This window comes from Coturnix japonica, chromosome 6 (assembly GCF_001577835.2).
Source record: "Coturnix japonica isolate 7356 chromosome 6, Coturnix japonica 2.1, whole genome shotgun sequence".
Classification (NCBI taxonomy): domain Eukaryota; kingdom Metazoa; phylum Chordata; class Aves; order Galliformes; family Phasianidae; genus Coturnix; species Coturnix japonica.
In genome coordinates, this window is record NC_029521.1 from 7772520 (window position 1) to 7793941 (window position 21422).

Consider the following 21422-nt stretch of genomic DNA (forward strand, 5'->3'; position numbering starts at 1 on the left):
AATACATGACATATTGACTTTGTTTTGTTCCAGGTTCTCAGTCAACATATCAGGAAGTACCAGGTTTAATTAAAATTAAAATTCTAAATTCATCAAGCTGTTATCTTTCTGAGACAAACTTTTAATCTCATCAAGTTAGTGAAGATGCATTTTCTATAAACATACCCAGGCTGGCATTAATTACATTACCATCCTTTAATTCTTTGTTTATGAAAATATAACTGGATTATAATTTGTTTAAATGACTACACAGACTGGAGAAACATTAAAAAAAATAAAATAAAATAAAAAAATCCCTCTCTGGAGATGGTCTTTCAGTCTGGTTTCAGAATGATTCAAATCATTTTTGTTTGTTTGTTTCTTTTGGACATTTGATTCATGTCAGATGCTGTAATGTTTTTAAACACTACTAGTACTTCTTTGCTTTGAATGGAATACTTAGTTTTGAGTAGGATTGGCAATAGGCATGTACTTACTAATTGGTGGAAAATGTCTCTTCCTGCCTCAGCTGAGCTCTTTGTATTTCTTACAGGTTGTAGAAAGGTGTTCACAGAAGTTGGAGGCTACGACCAGAAGTGCCACAAGCTCTGAGGGTGAGAGACATCTTTTCTGTTTTGTTACTCTGGACACAAAATGTTTGTTATGGCAACAAGAGATGCATGGTTTAATGATAGTAATGCTAACTCAAGAGTCTTTTATCTATTTTATGGAGTTCTTTGACAGGAACTTTGAACTGGATAAACTTCATTCCTTGGAATTAATCCTTGTTTGTAGCACTGAATGAATTCAAATCAAAACTTAGGAATAGTTTCTGTGGTTTTTTTTTTTTTCCCCGTAGAGAAAAGTCTGTTTGAGACCTATGTGTCATGAAACAAGTAAGAAATTATTTTATGTATACCTATGGTATCAAAACATAACTTTTCACATGAAGCATATGTCAAAACTATAGTGATTTTTTTTTTTTTAGTATAATCACTTCTTGGATGAAAAACTAATTTGAAAGCCAGCAGAAAGGAAGTAATTGAATACTTAAAGCAGTGTGCAGATTTTGAAGATATTTAGGCAACTAAAGTCTTGTGTTCTCTTGGCTCTTATATATGAAATTAATGGAAAGAGTCTGAATGCTTTTTTAATATGCCTTCAGGAAGTGTTTTGTTTTGAAGGCTCCTAAGTCAAACATTAGTATACTCCTAAAAGGTAAGTTAGATATCAGATTACTGAACATTCACATTAACTAAAATAGGAAGTGAATCATGTTCATTGTTGTTGCATGAATATCACTTTGCCAGAAAAGCAATGTGGACATCTCGCTTTCAGTAGGAGCTGTAGACTTTGGTCATATTTCTACAGTGCTTCTTGTGGATGATTTCCCCCCCCCCCCTTTTCAGTGTTTTGGCTTTTTTTTTCTCCTTTCCCTTTGCAACACATGGAAGAAATGTATTTTTTGAATTTTTCTGAAATGTTTGGCTACTCGTGCTAGTGCTTCTATTCTGAAATATCTCCTTTCCCTCTGGCTGGAGAGGATCTGTTTCACTTAGGATATTTCTGTTAAACATCACTGAAGACTGAAAAATAGCTTGCAGCAAAGTGCTCCTGTTCATCCTGCCACACATCCTATTGTAGCACTGTGCTAAAAATGCTGAGGGAGAAGATGCAGTGCAGCACATAACACTGAATTGCATCTTAGGGGGAAGTTTTTACCCTACTTTTATTTGCCTAGAGATTAAAAGCCACATGTAGCACCTGTTCTTTACTGTCTAATTCCTGATGTGTTAACATGAGGCACGTGAGGATGCTTAAACTGGTTGTAACAGTTCAGTTATATATAGTTTTATACAGCTGAAATAATTGTATTATTTTAATATGATTCTACATTTTGATATTATTGCTAGCCCATGTTTCAGCCTGTCTTTGTAATTACTGTGGACTTACTGCTCTGTGATTGGATTTCAGAAGACAGTGAGACAAAGAAGCAAGGAAAACTATTGCAAAAATAAAAACATTTTGAATTAGGTGGAAATCGTAGTATGTGAGGGGCTTTTAGAGTAAGATTCAGTAATTAACTCTTTGTGGACTTTTTTAAACTCCAAAACTGCAGTATGTATTAGCATTAATTAACTTAATATTTCTCTGCTCCCTCCAGTGTAAGATTGTCTTCTCTTCAGTGCTTTTAATACTAGCATCTTGGTGAGATATGTGTTTGCTGGGGAGAGTTTCTACCGCTTTCTGAAGTATTCCAGAAGAGGTAGCAGGATTTTTCCTACTGATATAGATTGTTTTTTTTTTTTCTAATTACAAAACTCTTTCTATTTCTTATTCTAAAATTCATTCTATTTAAACCTGATTAAGCCATGCAACCTTTCTGCCTTTAAAATCCTTTCCCATTTCTTTTCTGTTCAAGAAAAGATTTATGTGATCCTTCATGAGGGCAGGGTAGGTTTTTCACAGCTGAGGTAGAACAGTGGAAAGATGTAAAGGATCTCTAGAAGCCCTTGTGTTTATCTCAGCATGCAGATGGAAGCAAGCTTAGAACATGTTGCCCAGTGAAGTCACCATTCACCTTTAAAGACTGTGATTTAGTGGCCCTGTTTGGTTTTGTGTTTCTTTTTGCTTTTAGACAGTGACTTTGTTGCAAGTAAGATCACTTGGGAAGAGTAATTAGAATTTAGACACGGGAAGTAATGAGTTTAATGTCCAGCTCACAATACTTAATAAGAGACTGATTGAGTTGTGCTGTCTCATCTGCTGTACTAAACAGGGCACCCTTGTGCTATATTTTGTTTGTCTGTTCTTTCATCGCTTCTGGAGTCCTAAAGTTGATGGATGAGTCTTAGCTAGGTTAGGGAATTGCGAAGAGCCCTCCACATTCAAAATTGTCACTGAGAGGTGTCCCTGATGTACAGTACGCTCCCTTCATTTTAGGTTCAGTTGGAGCTCTTTTACGCGCTTTCTGTAGCTGTTTATCTGTTCTTTACTAGTCTGTAATTTTCTGCTGCATCCAAATGTTATGATGTATAGTATGCTACTGGAAAATGCTTGAAATGGTATACTCCAAGAGGTACCAAAGAGTACTTAGGTCCTGTAATTTATGTGCAAAGAGCTAAACAAAGGTTAGTTGCATATTACCTGCTTTATTCAGACCGTATGTACTGCCTTTGAGGGGAGCTGAATGCTGGCCACTGATGACTAGGTTGAAGAGGCAACTTTTCTCTTTAGTTCAACTGTGAGAGATGTGCACCAGCAATTTGAACTACTGAAAGAAATTTCCTCTTGATACTGATTTGTTTGCTATACTTTATGTACCTTTCTAATTTCTGTAGCAATTATTGCAGTCTCCTTTCTTAATGGATGGGTTTAAAAGCTTATAGCAGTGTCCTATGCAGTATATGTACTGTATCCCTTTAACTAAGAAAAGCACAGATTTCACACTGGAAGTTGAGAGTGTTCGTTGTTCCTATTAAGGGCTTAAAGCACGTTATTTACAGCTGGATGTTATAATGTAATTAATAGGAGGTAGCCAGAGAGCACTCTTTGACTAACTGATTTAAGGCAATTGAGCAGCAGACAACTTTAGCTAAAAATGTCAATTTATGAATGTGGTTTGGGTCAATAGCAGCAGTATCAATTGCTTCCAGAAATCAGGTCACTGGACTTTATTCAGTGCAGTAATTTAGGCTAATTTGTGTCAAGACAACAGTTTTTTTTCTTTTTTCTTTTTCTTTTTCTTCTTTCTTTTTTTTTTTTTTTTTTTTTTATGCAGTGCAAATCACTTGTTCATTTAGAATCTTTCAGTCTTCAAAAATTTTTGATGAGTAGTCTGGTCTTGTATGTGGAAGTGCTGAAGAAATGCTAAATTCATCGGTTAGCAGTGTGAATTCACAATTCTCTGCTATGCCAATACATCTTCTACTTGTTTGCAGCAAAATCTACAGATTCAAAATACTTTTGGGACAAAGGAGATGTTACAGCTAATCTGAAAACAGAATTTATTCTCATCTTGTGTTATGAATTACAAAAATGCATAGAGCATGCAATGAGCAAGAGAGACAAAATAAATTACACCTTTGTCATTAAAACTTAAGAATATTCCAGTTGTATTTGGAGAAAGAAAACACAGTACTATATGAGTTTTGGTTTTCATCTTGCATGCTTCTTAGTATTTTTAGTATGATACCATAAGTTTTCTTATCTGCTTAAGGCTATTACATGTGAACAGCAATTTTCACCTTAGGGCTAATAATTCATTTCCATGAATTATTCAGAACTGACTGAGAAGAGATAGAGATAAAAGTTCAGCCAAAGGTGAGAGGACATGCGGCTGATCAGGAAGGGGAGAGGAGCCTCTGTTCCTAGCCTGCTCTGTGACCTTGGGCAAGTAACTTAATCACCAGCTTTCTCCATTATTTCTCTTATCAGATGCTTCTCTAGGCTCCTTAACCTGTGAGCTGCTTGAAGCAAGGATTGTATCATGCTGTTCACGTGCAGCACGCTGGGGCCCTAATCTCAGATGAGGATACTGTGTATTACTGCAAAACATGGAGAACCAGCGCAATTTGTGTGTATCTGTGGGAGGAAGATTTGTAAGATGGAAAAAAGTAAAATAAAGCAGTTGCATTGGTAGCTTATCGCTTATCCTGGGAGTGCGTATCGCTAGAATGACACAGGAAAATTAATGCCCGTTGTACTTGCTTTAAACTGTGACATTAATGGACTTGCTAAAATTGTAATAATATATGTCTTTTAAGGAGTCATTCTGGCAGTCTGACAAACCACCATTTAGCTCTAACAATCAGTTTGATCCCCATCCTGAGCCATAGACTTGATTGCTTCTCGAAGACTGAAGTTGCAAAAGTGTCGGGTTAGAATAAATTAAGAAATTCAACTACAGAGAGACAGAACAAAGTGATGAGAGGTTACTGTTTCCAAGCTTCTGCTGACCGGGTTTGCACCATCCTTTCTGCCATCTCCTTTTCTTTAAATCTTAGCCTTGCATATCATATTTGTCACAGTAATAATTTGAGCTTGTCCACCTCCCACACAGAGATGTTTGCTTCTTCCCCGCCTAATGCACTGCATAGAATTATTCTCCTAAACTAATCTGTCAGCTTGTTCGTTATCCAATATCTGACAGGAATGTGGCTGTTAAACACGTGGGAGTAAAGTTTTTGGAATTTACAAGTTTAGGCTTCTGCTCAGTGAGAGCTATTAAAATTTGTGGTGCTCTTTCAAAATAGGGACTTTTTCAGAGAGTTGTTAAGAAGCAATTAATTATCACAATTTGTATGATATACTTTTTTTTTTTTTTTTTTTTTAAAGAACACAAATATAGATCCCCTACCTTGTCTGCCTGCTGTGTGGTATTTTAACCTCTATTCTTTGTGTAAAAACTACAAGCACCTTAGTGTTTAGGCTCTTTTTCCACTTCTCTTTGAACAGTGACAGAGCATACCTAGTGCTTTTGTTCTTTACTCAGATGTTGCCATTGATGCTTAAAATCTTGCAAAAGTGTTCGTATACAAAACCTAATAATTGCTTATTCCAAACTTTATGTGAAGTAAAAGATATTGTCTCTATCTTGAAGTAATGATTTATTCTGTGGATGAAGACATGGTTTTCTTAGAAGTGGACTTAGTAGCAGCAAACTCGAATAGTATGTTTGGATGAGGAGGGAGGTTTTAAGAAAAATAATGTCGTTTTCAGTCAAGCAGTCAGCTTAACTCTTGTAAGAGGGCAGTGATTCATATTTCTGTGGAGACAGGATCATACAAAGTTGAAAGTCTGGCTTCTAAGTAATTAATGTTTGAAGTTATAATGTTCAAACTGAATACAGGGATACGTTTAAGATTCTACAGTGCAGTGTTCCACTGCTCTTTCGTATCCATTGGAGGACATAGTTTATTACACACCAGTTCCCTACCATTTCTGCAGAACTACTAGGACTGTGCTTTTTGTGTGAAGAAAGCTTATTGATGCAATTCCTTCATATGCCCTGGATGCCAGTTCCTACAAGATGAACTCTTACTCAGTTGCTTCCTGCAAGCTGAGTTGGTAGAGAGATTTCTAACAGTCTGTCTGTGCTGCCATCACATTATTTACAATTTTTGGAAAATATAAGTGAGGAATAGAAGAGTTAATGGAAAAAGGGAAATTTGTGTAACTTCTATTATGAGATGCAACTAAAGATAAATTTCATTTCTTTTAGGATGTTTATTCAAATTATGCTTTTTAACTTAACTGTCTTTATGGTAGGATTAAAAGAGTATTAGAACCTGTTAGAAATGTAATGTATTGTCAAAAAAACATTTGAACTGAACTCTTTCTACCTGTGGAATATTCCCTTCTGTGATACCATTTACAGAATGTTTTTGAAGTGTAATGACAGGAAGGAAATTTGTCTCCTTTAGAAACTCGACTATATCAGAGTGGCGGGGTGGTTATTTCCAGATCTGTGTGGAAGTGAACTACGTTTGGTAACTCCTGCAAACAGAAAGTGTGGAGGTGAGAGAAGAGTTCTCACTTAAATTGGAATGAGACTACTGGTGTTACAGAGTCTATTCTGAATGAAAAATCATTGTGTGAAATACAAGAATAATGCAGTATTCCTTCAGGCTTGTCAGATTTAGTTGCTTATCCTACATTTATAGCATCTATTACAGTAACTAAAACAAACTAATATTGAATGAAGACATAAAAGTCCTTGTAACACATACTCCTTTTCACTTGAAGGTTTGTTTTTTTTTCCCCAGGCTGAATATTATTGAACTTTATTTATAATTTTTTAATAAATAGTAGTTGAAGTTGTCTTTCAAGCTGTCAGTCTTGTTGCTCAGGAAGAACTGTCTTTACTTATTGAGCAGTTAGTTATTCTGAAATATATGTTTGCCAGATTGCAACTTCCTGATAGAAGTTCAGATTCAGGCTAAGTAAAGTTTGTGTGTAATATACAGAAACTCTTACCAATGAATTTGATACTGTTGTAAGAGTTAGACACCCACAACACACTTATTTGTAAATTACCATTCATCACTTTCACTGATAAATTCCTGAAAGTTCTGGAAAAATTCTGTTAATTTTCTCCCTCTTTGTGCTCAAATCCTGGGGCAACAGCATGTAAGCTGTGTTCTGGGCTAAGTTAAATGCAGTTTTCACACATGAAGAAGTGGGATTTTGGAATGGAGAATGTTCAAGGTGTGAAACTACTTGTGTTTCTGATGTATGAAAACTTGAGGTTTTGTATTCGTAAGCATTTTGTTGGAGTGTGGAACAGTGAAATCTCCAGTATGCTTGTGGATGGTGTGGTGTAACAGACCCAACTGAAAATGCTCCTGCAGAAGTTCTATATCATGCTGCAGTGGTATTTCCAGTACTTTGAGCACTGTGGTGGTACACTTGTTCATGATTAATCTGTTCAGTGCTGGGAAATTGCTCACCAGATACATTTAAGCACTGTGACCAAGATATTTTCTCTAATTCATTTCTTTCCAACTTGATCGTGTAACTAGTTCAGGAAGCTCAGGTTAAGAAATTTTGGAGAATGGAACAATAAGGTGAATTTTCTCATAAGTATTTTCTAACAGCACTAAGAGGCGTGTTGATAAGGACCTACCAAATGGAACCCATGGGAATGAAAGAATGTCTGCATTCACTTTGATGTGGCATGTATTCCAGTGTGTTGAACCTGATAGGAATACAAAGATTAAAAGTGCATTCATTTGAAATTTGGCATTTTACAGTTAGCCTCATGTAAACCTGAGAAAAACAAAGCCAAGGTGGAGATCTGACTCTATTCTCCTTAGCATATGCTAATATCTTTTTCTCGAAGTAATCTTCTACCTTGCCTAAATAAACTTTTAAATGCATGTTTTCCTCAAGATGCTCATAGAAGTTTACGTTAGTCTGCAATGTTCAGCAATTCCCAGACATATAATACCAGGAGAAGTCACTATGAATTGTGTTATCATAAAGGCTAGAATTACTTATTTCCTTTTACAATTTAAAATGTAGCACAAGACACTCCAGGGTAGAAATAACATTTCCAGCTGGCCTGATTTGTGTTACTAAAAGTAACAACAGCAAAAAAAGTATTGCCTGTTATAGTTTGAAGTCAAATATGTACCTTATTACTAGGGCAATCAGAATATATTTCATTGCAGTGCCCACCAGGGAAAAAAAGTGGAGGTTGAAGTGAGAACTCACCTTATTGCAGATCATCCTGGATTGTAAGGATTTGGTAATGAAAGTTAGACTTGAAAATTCATTGGAAATGTCTCTGTTAAAAGCTGTCATTATGGAGACTGATCAGATGGTGCAGCTTCTCAGTCTTGTAAGATTTCTACTCGTTTTGACTTTCTGAATTCACTCTGCCGTTCTGTTGTCTCTCTGAAGAGCTCAACTTTCTCTTGCTAAAATATACAAAAATATAAATCAGCCAAAAGCAGTATGCATATAGCATTTGTTCTGTGTGTCATGGTGTCCAGATTGGTGGATTTATATTTACACAGAGGCAGTGATGCTTCACATCATATTGTGGTGTGTAGCCAGAGGAGACACTACAGAACTGTGGCTGCCATGTTGCATGTCTCTCTATACCATTGCACTCAAGGAGAAGCACACACTGGAGAGCAGTGCACCTTGGCAGAGAGATGCAGCAGCTCAGCTTCCACAAAGGTTTTCTTTGGTTTGCAAGACTGAGGAGTCTTAATTAATTTGCTGCCTAAATTGGTTAATGCCATTAACTTCATCTGACTCTGCAATATCATTAAAGCAGTAGAAGACTGAATAAAAAGGTATTGATAGATATCTATTGCATCCAAACTGTTTTAAGAGGAGCCTTCCTCGTTGTTACAGAATGGAATAAAAATCCGCCTATACCTTAATTTGCTTTGTTAAGGTATCCTCAAATAAACTAGCGGATACTAACATTCAGTGTGTGGATTTCTCAGTCTATCAAACTCACTGATTCCTTTGTAAAATGATATTAATTTGTTTCAAAGTGCCATAGGTTGCTTACAGTTTATGTAGATGAGAAGAAAAAGGAAGAATTGGAGACACAGTATATCCTTTGAGGTACAACTCACTAACCATCAATGTTGTAGTGGTAAAATAAGATACTGGTACATTTCTCTTTGTGAAGTAGATGAAAATGTAAATTCCATTTTTGCCAAATTAGAATTGGGTGCGTATTAGCTGTAGCCACGATGATTTGCAAGGACAGTATTTATGCAGAATTTTGAAAGGGTTTTGCTTATACTGAATTTCCCAGGACAAAAGGAAAGTAACATGTTCAGTATCAAGAACAAATTTTTCTTCTTACATTTTGTATTGACTAAGGTAAGCTGGTTGTTTGCTATATCTGAATTGGCTCAGGTTTTAGTTTTATTTTTCTTTTTAAGAAATATTATATGTTATCAGACTTAAATTTTCCAAGTTTCTAAGTAATACTCCTGCTAGGTTTTTAAAAAAATCTCCCTTTCTTTAAAAGATGGTCTACTTGAGACATATGTAATCTCTGATCTAAACTCATATTTATACTCTTCTTCTAAATTCATATTTAAACATACTTTTTATATCTCCTATGAAGAAGGGACTTTGGCAGGTGTAGCAGTTGGTCAAGTGAAAGAAATACTACAGAAGACTCTTTGCCTGCCTTTCCTCTTCCACATCTTTGCTAAGACATACTGCACAAATGGTAAAATTTTTGGTGCTGTGCTGTTAAAATCACTTTACAAACCAGCCATGCAATTGGTTAGCAGTCCTTCAGTAAAACTAAAAATCTTCTGCAACGGGGTTGCTTGAATCCCATTCAAGGATGCTGAACGAATCTGTGTTATTTTTAGTGGTTCCATTGATGAAACATTTTTTGAGCCATGCTCATCTATTGAGCACCACATTGACCCAGTAAAAATTTCCTGACATCATTTTCAGATCTAATTCTTCATATCTGTTTGACACTGTGGCTCTTTATGTTTCTGAAGTAAAACAGGCTGTATCTTTTAAAGAAATATAGGAAATTACTTCTGTAGTGGGTATTTCCAGAGTAACAGCAGGGTTTGACTTTGTTACGTATCCTTAACCTTAATTAGCTAGCTTAGCTGTGTGGGGTTGTATGCAGCAAAAGCAGAAGAGACAACAAATGTGATTTTTAGCCTAAGGATAACAGTGTTTTGGAAGATCGGGAGGTTCAGTAAATCATTCTAGGTGGTGATATTATTGAAATGAAGAGAATAATGTGTCTCAAGCTAGTGTTATGTAAGGGTCTTTCTTTCCCAGTTGTCACAGTCCCATCAGTATCTATGAGCTGGCTGTAAAATTAAGCTTGACTTCTCATATTCCAAAAAGTGTCTGATGTTTTATTATTTCAGATTTGAATGTCTAGGTAAGGGGAATTGAGGAGAAAATTAATAAGGAATAAGGCAGTATTTCCAGTCTGCATTTAACTCTAGATTGTCCACCATAAGCTGCAGTCCCCCACATTCCTGCATCCCAAAAGCAGGTATGTAAGCTCATTGTTTAAGAGGACTTTAGATGCCAAGAATGTGCCAGCTGTATTAGCCAGAAATGTAGATTCATTTTTGCCTCTTCTCACTGGAGTTCCTGAAACAGTGGAACCAGCTGCACTTATGAAACTCTAGTAGCACAAGGATAGATCTAAGGTATGTTTTATTGCCAGCTGTTCTAACTGAAAGAATGTTTCAGTGTTGTTACCTGCTGCTTGTCACCCCCATCTCCTTGCTGTGCTTCTACGGGGTAGCTTAACCCATTGTTTCTGAGACTCACCTGAATGTGAGGTTCTGTTGAATAAATAATGGTTTCTTGTAAGACGTGCCTTGAAAATGGCAAGGATGGCACCCCAGTCTGCGGAACTGGACAATTAAACTGAGTAGAAGTTTGTTCTTACTGTGATGAAATAGAAGGCTGGTGAAATGTTTTTTCTGTTAGTTTGTTAGTTATCTTCCCTTGCTTGTGAAAGTTCACATAAACTTGTGTATGTGCCTGGAGAATGATAGCAGTATCCTGTGTTGCCTAAAGAGGTTGTGAATGCCCTGTTCCTGGAGGTGTTCAAGGTCAGAATGGATGGGGCTGTGAACAGCCTGGTCTAGTATTAAATGTGGAGGTTGGCAGCCCTGCATGAGGCAGGGGGGTTGGAGCTTGATGGTCCTTGAGATTCCTTCCAATGCAGGACGTTCTATGATTCTGTGATACCCTGTGTCAGTTCAAAAGTAGGAAAGAATTGTGCTGTGGTGAGTTTATTCTGTAGATGACAGTGGTGGAGAACAGTAACTGTGAATGGTCTTTTCATTCAGTAAAGAGATGTAAGAAGCTCTGCTAGAGCATGGAGATCTATAAGGAATCTAAAAAACAGAAAAACTCTGAAAGAAGGATGACAAGATAAAACTGTGGCTGAGTGCAGTTCTTATCTTCAAATAGCTAACAGTCTGTCTGATGAATTTTGATTGCAATGCATTGGAGAAATAAGTGCTTCTTTAGAAAAAGGAACTGATGCTGGTAGTTGTCATGCCCAAAATGAGTGGTATATTCTCTTGGGATTGTGGTGGAAAGAGCATTAATATAAAATCCAAAGTTTTATTTAAAGTTACTTATTGATCTGCTGTCATGAAACAAGTCTAATTCACAGTTCAAGTCCCATATATGGATTCTAACTAATCTTTTAATGAGAAGGATGATCACATAAGGCGGACTGTATTTCTGTGTGACGCCTATCAAGCCTTAAATTCTGAGACACAAATGTGCGACTGAAAGCATGAAAAGTTTGAGACCGATTTAAACTTTTCACTGTTACCACAAAGCTGAATTTACTGCTTTTGACTGGAACTGAATCATCACTGTTGTAACCTGATTGCTTCTGCAGTCTGTAAAACTACCAAGAATACATTTTATTTTCTTACATTTTATTTTCTGCTCTGTAGTTATATTAAGATCACATGTTGATTCTAGAAATCATTTGCTGTGAAAATGTGCATAAAGTGATGACTGTCTTGATTGAGGATATGAGGCTTATTAAATGCACTAGAAATTTCTTACAGAGAAGGGCAAAACACCCATAAGAAAGTGGTGAGCTTAGAACAGGAGAGATGGTAAACACTCAGAGTACAGCCTGGATAACAGGATTCTGGATTAGTGGTTGTAATTAAAATGAAAAAGTAAAGCAATTCGGTGTTAGCTTAGCATTAGTGTCTGTTATGGGGCTTTCTGTGAGTCCCTGTGCATTTCTGCAATGTATTATTCTCTGTTCGGTTCACTTGAAATGAAAGAGAAAAAGATGATATGGAGCCGGTTTTTCTGCAGTAAAATAGCAGGCACTGTTATCCCTGGGTTGTATACTGTCATCTGTCTATTCTTACTGCTTTTTGTTTCTCCTCCTTAGATGTTTGATGTACTACATAGTCATAAGTACTTTTCTGTGTAGACTGAAAGTAAAAGGTGTGGTTTTGTTTCAGCTGCACTGTTCTCTTACTGCTTCTGATCACAAATAAACAGTATAAGAACTGCTTTTCATTACAGTTCTTTAGGACAAAGTAATCTTGTCAAGACTGAAAATAGAACTAGCCTCTGAGAAAGCAGTGTACTGTGGGCATGAAATCAGTAAGACGTCAATTTCTGTGTGGTTAGCTTCTCTGTGACTAACTGACAGTAACTATTTTTGAGCTTTTGCTAATAATAGCATCAGATAGTGATGAACAATGTACTTACGCATTTAGAAGTCAGTCGTGTGTTACCCTTGTTTAATAACATAATTTTGACACGTTAAATAAAAAAGAATCTCTTCAATGCTCCCTGGTTTGGGGTGTGTCAGTATTTGTGCCTCAGCTGGCTGCTCAGACCTACCTGCTTGCAAGCAGGATGAGCACATTCACTGTGAAGTAAAATGTGACTCATGAAGGATTTTAGTGCTGCTTTTGTTCATGTAATTGTCAAAATGAATGTGATGGCTTTGAGAAATAGTCAGAGATAGGGACTGCTGTGACATAAAGGGGTGGAGGATGCCTAGCCAAATCCCTTCATCTGCACTCATGGAGGCTGATGTGAGGCTGATGAGGCAGATCTGTAGCTCTGTGGTATTGAGGAAAGGTGCACATTTCTCAGCTGCAGACGCTGCTTCAGCTTCTCTGCTCTGGGACCAGGTGTGCGAGTCTAACATCTGCATCCTATCCATTGAAACTGGAGGAGAACTGTCTTTGGGACTACATGAGTTACTGCTGAGGGGCAGTGGGAGATTGGGGTAATGATCCTAATCTCTTCTGCCTCTCACTTTTAATCTGAATTTGATCTTACTTTGTCACGCTAATGGTATTAGCAGTATAGTTGGGGAGTTTCTCTTATAAAAACGTAAAGCATCTTTTTGATGCTTAAAAGCCAACAGGGATGATAATGTGATGCACATAAAAACAAAAATTTACTCTGAATCTGGAGCTGGTGTGGGACAGTCATCTCTGGCCGAAACAAGCATCGTGATCTCTCAGAGGAGACTCTCAAATGGTTCAGCAAAGGCCTCATTCAGTACAAGTGAATGAATATCCTGAAGTGACCACGTCACATGACATTGTTAGAGCTGAATTGTGGTGCTCAAGTAATTTACAGAGCTGTGTGTTCTGATGAGCAGTCTTGCTTTTGACTGTAGAGAGTGATATGAATTACACTTATGCAGAGCACTTTTTATTTGAATATTTACCAGAGTGAGAAATTCTCTTGAAATAAAATTACACTGCAGTAAAATTCAAGGGTTTTATTCTCTTTAAGTGGGAAAACAACAGAGCAGAGGCTGAAATTCCATTCTTTTCCACCTTACCCCTTCTTCCTAATTTCTGGAGTTTAAATTGTCTCCTAGAATATATATGCTAGTCTTTGTTTTATGTAGAGAAGGGCAGATATGTGAACATTTTCTGCTAAAGAGAACTTTATGTACATTTTACATTGTGGAGTATGTATAGTTAAGACCATGTTGTGCCGGCAGTGAGCACTATAAAGCTGCCTTTGCTGCAGACTTATTAAAAACATTTCATCTCAGGTAATATTGCACATGAACTAAACCAGACATTATGTCTAGTGTTATTTTCTGTTTGGATAATAATCAGACTTTGATTAATACCATTATTAATTTTTTTATTATTATTAATTATAGTCATTCCAACAAAGAATACTTAAGAGAAATGAAAGGTTTCCTTCTTTCCTCTCTTCTGTGGAGAAGTTCACTGTGGTAACATTATTTGCTGAAGTTCCCTGTCCTGTGATCATTTCATTATCTTTCAAGGTAAAAACTGGGTGCGTTCTGCCAAGTCAAAGATTGACATTTCTTTATCCATCAAACAGGCATTTTTTAGCTGTGTAAACACTTCTGGTTTTCCCTTCTTCCGTGGCTGCTTATTTTCTTGTAACATCACGTGAAGAAGACAGAGAAATCCTGTATGTTATTTAAGGAGTGACTTCCCTTTATAATGGCCATGCTGACCCTTTCCCTGTATATCATATGCATATTTATTCACAAATTACCTTTATTATATTTTCTACTACTTACAGATCATATCACTTTCTACCACTTGATTACTGATAGCAGATATTATGTTCTTCCATTTCCAGAAACTTGTTCTTCAAAAATTATATCAGCTGTGTGACCTTTTTTAGACTCTTTGTGGTCAGACACTTCTAAGCAAGAGGTTACACAACACAGGTAACTGCTCAGCACTTTCACTGTTGATTTCTGATGGATGAATGTGTCACCTGTGTTGACTTGCTTAGTGTATGTAGTTTTTTTTGTTGGTTTTTCTAATTATAGTATCATCCATCTACACTAGTGAAAAATCTCCTGATACACAACTTATTTTTAGAAGATTCAGTTAGCGAATTTTACCAGAAGTTGCTCTATTGTGTAAAATAAATAATAAATAAATTAGGTCTTTTTGTGCAATAATCTTCTCTGAGCATTCCCTTTATAAATTGAAGAGTAATGGCTTCTACATATCGACAGACAGGTAATCAGTTCTTGATATATCAGAAAGAGATATATTATTAGTTTTTATGAGTCTTGCAAGTTGTTCCTAGAAGTGTTTTGTTTTTTTTTTTTGTCCTTTGTCTTGTGTAGGCCTTTATGTAGCCTTCCAGAACTTAACAATCCTTCCTATTTTCTGTTGTGAAACCAACAGCTTTCTGAAGAACATCTTTGCACTTTTTTTTTTTGCTACTATTTAACCACGTCTGCTTTTTGTTTCTTTCTCACACTTATTTTGTTTTGATGGCAAAGCATATTTATGAAGTGCTTGTTTTTTTGCTAGTTGTTTTTCACTGTCTGAAATGGAATGAGATAAAAGTTCAATTGCTGAAATTTCATACAAGTGTTTCATTGTCCATGTAATTTGAATTAATACTTTATTAATACTTTACCAAGTTAATTTAATTACATTAATCCAATTCACTGAATTTCTGTAATACTTTCAGCTGGATTTAGCATGTGAAATACTTGGATGAAAGCTCCTCCTCTTGTAGCAGAAATGCAAAGTCACAGCCTGAACTAGTGATTGAGCACCTGGGGGGGAAGGCTGAGCCAACCAAGGGGAGATCAGAGGTGCATGTAGTGAACGTGTGTGACCAGAAGGGGTTGACCCATAATCAACCCTTTGTTGAAGGGTTGGCAGTGAGAGAAGCGCATCACTTGCTGGAGATCCATATATACCTTCATTTAGTATAAGATTTATATATGAGTTCATAATACATAAATCATTCTATAGATGGTGGAAAACAAACTGTCCATACATCATTGCTTTGTAAGAAGAAATTTCAAGAGGCTATTAAGAGAAAAAAGCACTTCAGAGAGTGTGAGGCTGATAGATGTTCAGAGTTCTCCTAGCAAGCACATGTTTTTTCTGTTCCATTCTGGCTAGGATCTTGCTCGTTCTGCTCATTTCATGGCAAAAGAACACTTGAAGCACATACTCTGAAAACCTGACCGAGAATCACTGTGAAATTATCTTCATGCTATTATTGTAAATTGTCTTCTTTGTAAATAGCGGTATATGGGAACATTATTTTACATCTTCTTTAGAACCATTCAGTCTGGTGATTTGGAAGTTGTCTTAATTGTCATCTTTTATTTACTGGTTAGGAAAATGTCTGACTGGGAAAAGATCTTGATGTTCTTCCCTAGTGCTCTCTAACAGCATGAAGGTATCCTAGTAGCATGGGAATTTGCTGTTCAAATACAAGCATTTCTTGGTCATGGAAACTAGATGTTTTTATCTCTAGAAAATATTTTTTGAACTAGTAATGTGATTTTCCAAGTCTATGTCGTTTGACAGATGTATTTTAAACTTTATTTAAGCTGTTTCCTTATATTGTGGTATTTTGTGGAAAAATGATGTAGACTTTACTGTAATAACTTGTAATGTTTCAACCTCCAATTTTTCAACTCTTTAGCATTAGATGGCACTGTTTTCCAAGCTTACCTTTCAGTCTTTCATGAGTGAGTCTGAGAAGCTGAAAGCTAAAAATGAAACACCATCAAATAATGGAGGTTTTAGGATATTTACCATGAGATAATTTAATTAAAATGTGGCAGACTGAATTGGAAACATAATGACCATTATCGCTTGGAAGCATAGAGACTTTCCAAATTAATGCTGTTACTGCTTTGGATTAATAAAACACTCTCTTAATACACAAGACATAATCTCTAGTACAGCTTATTAAATATATACTCTTGTACAGCTTAGTGATGTGACCTTCAGATTTATTTACATGTGGCTGATATAACTGACACTAAAACAGTGAGTAGTTCACCTGCATGTCATGGTGCGTTTGTTTCCTGTCCTTGCAGTCCTCAGGCTTCTTGTGGCAGCTCTGCTGCTAGCAAATGAAGCTCAGCAAACATACCTGTACCATCTTAAAATGTTTTAGTTGAGAACCACCACATCAACTGAAATGAAGAGGGTTTGGCATGCACTTACTAGTCAGCATAGAAGAAAGAAAAATTTCCTGAAGACACAGTTGCATACCTCTGAAAATGCACACTTGGTGAGTGTCCCTGTTTATCTTGTGGGAGTCTCCTGACTCCTTTCTCTTTTCTGACTGCACGTAGCAAGGACATCCATCAGTCACAGCTGGAAGGGGCAGATCGTTGCCAGGCAGGGAATGGAGATGTGCTAGGCTCTGGGGTATCTTGCAGGCTCCAGTCAGTGCAGGCTGTGATCAAGACTCTTGATGGTTTGTGGAATCAAATCTAAAAACTAGATTCAGATATTGTTTTAGCAGTTCATGGTGTTTCTTCCAGCAGAAGGAAGCTACTAGCACACAGGGAAAATACATTCTGCTGCCTTCAACCAGGATTTGCAGCCTCCAGACTTGCTCTCTTCAGAGCTCTCCAGGATTAAATTATCCTTGTTAGGATTTGGATGCATCTTCATATATTTGCCATCCTATTCATATCTAAGCAAACAGAACCTTTTTGTGAGTATTTGAAAACATCACTGGAAATGATAATGTCAGTGTGTAGCTAAGTATCAATGAGTCACTTGAGTGTAAATGCCAGTTCAAGTGCTGTTGTTTTAAGAATCAACAATGTAAATTGGATATTTCTCATCTGAAAAAGAAGGATTTTTTTTTTCAATTATATAAAAAAGTTTAAAAATGAAACAGGAAGTTTTATTTTTACCCACAGCTCCAGCTTTACCTTTTGATTAGTAGTTGGTATCATTTTCCTCCTCTTTTGTGATATTCCTTACTTTCTGATTACAGGAAGGTATTGCAAATGTTTAGGGGACAAAATAAAAAGGATTCTTGGTCAGTGAAGTGGGAAAACAACCAGTTCAGAATACTTGCGTTAAGCCCTGAGTGGTTAAGGACAAGTGGTCTTGCTGCAAGCAAAACACTACTTTTCAACTGTCAACAGTGTTTAAATTGATCAGTGGAGATACACAGAAATCCAAACCTGAACAGTTTGCCTTATTGTGAACAACACTGCAAGGACAACGTACTTAGGAACTGGCTTAGATGTTTTGGGGATTTCCTTCTTCTGGGACAGTAACCTACATCTTCTTGCTTTCTCACAGCTGTCCTCTGATGCCCCTTTCCATTGATCATTAATAGCACTGGCAGGAATGATTTTATTTTTCTCCAGTATCTACAGGTCTGATATCATATGGGTAAAATAACAGTTTACCAGCCACCTCTGACAGTGTGTAATAATTTTTTAGGACAGTGAGCAATGTGGAGAAAATGACCATTGAGTCAGGAAGCACATTACACATGCCAGCTATTACCCGCTACCTTTGTAGTCCTGTGATGTACACATGTATAAATGATTCATACAGGAGAAATAAAAGCTCATCCCCTGCTTGGTCCAAGTTGAAAAAGAATTGTGACTGTGATATTTTTGTTGCTTGTTTGTGGAATTTTTATTAGCTGAACATCTCTTTTTCCTCTAAGATTCCAGTTTCCATAGAGAATTAATTTGGTGTCACAAGTGGTAGTGGTAGTAGTCCTTGACATGTTCAATATTAAAATCGACCAGCACACAGGTTATTGGAGATGTCTTAGTGTATTTGTCATGTGAATGTTTGAGGCTTATTTCTCTCACACAGTACAGTTACCCTTGGGTAATACTATAGTACTGAGCACTTATACTTCTGTCAATAAATCATAGAATCATATAATCCTTAGAGTCAGAAGGGACCTTTAAAGGTCATCTAGTCCAACTCCCCTGCAATGAACATGGACACCACAGCTAGATCATGTTGCCCAGGGCCTGATCCAGCCTCACCTTGAAAGTCTCCATGGACAGGGCATCAACCATGTCTCTGGGAAACCTGTTCAGTGCTTCACCACTCTCACTGTAAAAAGACTTTTTCCTTTTATCCAAACTAAAGTATCCCTGTAAGCATATGCTTTTATTGTATGCCCTGCTCAGTAGAAGATCTCAAAATACGCATGGAGCTATTTTCATGATCAAGAAATTTTGGCACTCACATGCAGTAGCTTACTGCATGAATATTTGCTTTATTATTTGGCAGTTAAGTACAATATAGGATAGAGGAAATTGTGTAGCTCAGTGTGAGCTGCTGTCGAGGAAGTATTTGAGCAATGTTGGTAATGCCAGCGTGAGAAAAGGCCACGCAGCAACTTGACAGGCTTGTGGCAGTCTCTGTGGTCTTCTGACATTTCTCTGGCATCCTGAGGAAAAGAGACAACTGCAGTCAATACTTTACCTTGGGGAGGAAAAAAAAAAAGTCAATCTATGTGTAGGTGAGAATGCTTTGCTCATGCTACAAAACATGTTATGTAGATTTTTGACAAAGTTGCCTGGTTGCAGGATGTTACATGACAGTAGGGAGAAGATTTAGCTGAATCTACTGAGTAAAAGCACATAGAGTCTGATGGTCCATAGTTTTGGGAAATTATACCCTTGTGGCAGCAAAGATGAGCCTAGTCCTAAAGAAGTTACATGGAGGTCAGAAAATAAGCTAGCTTAAATTTATTACTCCACCTACACAGGTAATATTTCTTCCTACCTGATTTTCTCTGATGGGTAAGGGAACAGTTGCTGTGGAAACTGTGCACATGAACACAGAAAGCATGGGTAAAAGTTTTATATCTGCTCATCTTCAGGCATGTGTTGTCTTGCAGAGTACTCTATCTTTAATGTTTGCAAAGGTTTTCAATAGAAAAATTTATAAAGGATTTATAGGATTTATAAACAGTAAAAAACATCAGGACATAGCTCTTTGTGTTGTTTCATATCGCATCTGGTTTTGTTGTTGATGTGTTCTCATCTTCATGTGGCTTTTTGTTTGCTTGTTTTGTTTTGAAAAATCCTGGGTAAGAGGTGGGGAGGGAGCTTCAAGATTAAAAAGTGAGTGTGTCCCCTGTGTTTGTTGTAACATCATAAACCTTTGAGTTTACTACCTTCAACCAGACTTTCACATCAGTATTTCTGTGAAAATCGTTTTGCTTCTGGTAACCGTCTAAGTTGATCAATACTCAAACAATTAGCCAACAATCTCAGTGAGTAATTCTCAACTGATGAAAATGATGGTATTTAGAGGAATGGAAGATAGCAATTAGTTGTTATTCAGGATTTTAAAATGCTTTGAATAGTCCAATGAAAATGTACTGCAAGTATATTAGAAGTCATTTTAGTATCTTAGGCGCATAGAGCAAAGGGTTTTCAAGCTGTTCTGATTAGGCTTCCATCTTTTCCCTTATGCATGATTTTGTGAACCAGCTTTCTGTGGTGTTTTGGGTGACCAAAATTTACAGTTTGCAGTAAGAGCCAATACTGTAGCTGCAATGGAGTTGCGTGTGAACAACAGCAAAAATTAAATGCAAAGCCAATCAAGCTAAACTAATTTAAAAACTTGTTTTAAGTTGCAAACAGTCAAGAGAATTGAGCATTCTAGATTCTTAGACATCTACTTCTGAGTGCAGGCCTGTGGTGGCACATGGCCATATGATTTAATTATTGCTGGAAATGGAGTTGCATGGCTTCAATAGAATGTAATGGTTAAAATGCTTAAAAATATAAGGAATTTGAATATAAAATAATCATAGCTTAGGATAAACATTTGTATTTGCTGTTGGAGAGATTTGGTGCTGTTCTACCTTAAAGGGAAACAAATTCAAAGCTAACAGCTTGATTCATTTGTTCATCTGCATTCCTTCTGTATGCAAGCTCCATCTCTTGAATAACAAATGGTTACGTTACCAAATGCTTCTAGCTGCAAAGCATTCCAGCATATTGCATTGACGCTTCTGTCCAATCACTTAACCTATTTCTTTTCATGCTCTCCAAAGACAGCCAGATGGTTCCATAATGTACATCAACACTCAGGCATAAAACACACTTCAGTACCACTCTGCAGTTCCACACTGGTGGATCCCAATGCAGTGTTTTCAGAATGGTGATTACTTTAGAGGAAGCCAGTTCGACAGAATGTGTTTCATGGAGGTGTTTATAGCTTTGTTGATGGAAATAAATAACACTGTAAAGCTGATGCTGCCTCTTTTTGTACAAGGAAGCAGATCAGTTGATCTTTTAACACAAGCCTCATTCTAAAAATTCCCAGTTTCCCTGAGCTTCAGCTGTAGCCCACTGTCTACCCATGTGTTGTTGTGCTGCACCTTCTGAGGGAGGGTAGCATGACATCTGGATAAAGGTTTACAGTAGATGGTCCTGTAGTCCTGCATAGTCTCTGTATGCAGCCATCAGTACTTAGTGCAAGGAAGATGTGAAAAGGATTGAAGTTGATGTCTGGTTAGAGTTTTATGTATCCAGCATGCACAGGGTCTTGCATTGTGGTTTTTCCAAGGAATAGATCTTCAGAAGTATAGTGAGAACACAGTTCATGCACTGTACAGCATTAGTGTGTTTTCCCAGTCATAGAATCATGAAAATAGTCCTTTTCCTTCCTTTTATATGA

The 21422-nt window shown here is 36.9% G+C and overlaps 1 long non-coding RNA gene across 1 annotated transcript in view; it reads left to right on the plus strand.

Moving 5' to 3' along the window:
* The first annotated feature begins 530 nt into the window (after positions 1-530).
* The window catches only part of LOC107315661, a 140456-nt gene continuing 119564 nt past the window's right edge, over positions 531-21422 (plus strand). Inside the window, exon 1 of the long non-coding RNA XR_004307837.1 lies at positions 531-593. This is a non-coding gene — a long non-coding RNA (uncharacterized LOC107315661). The remainder of the gene's footprint in view (positions 594-21422) is intronic.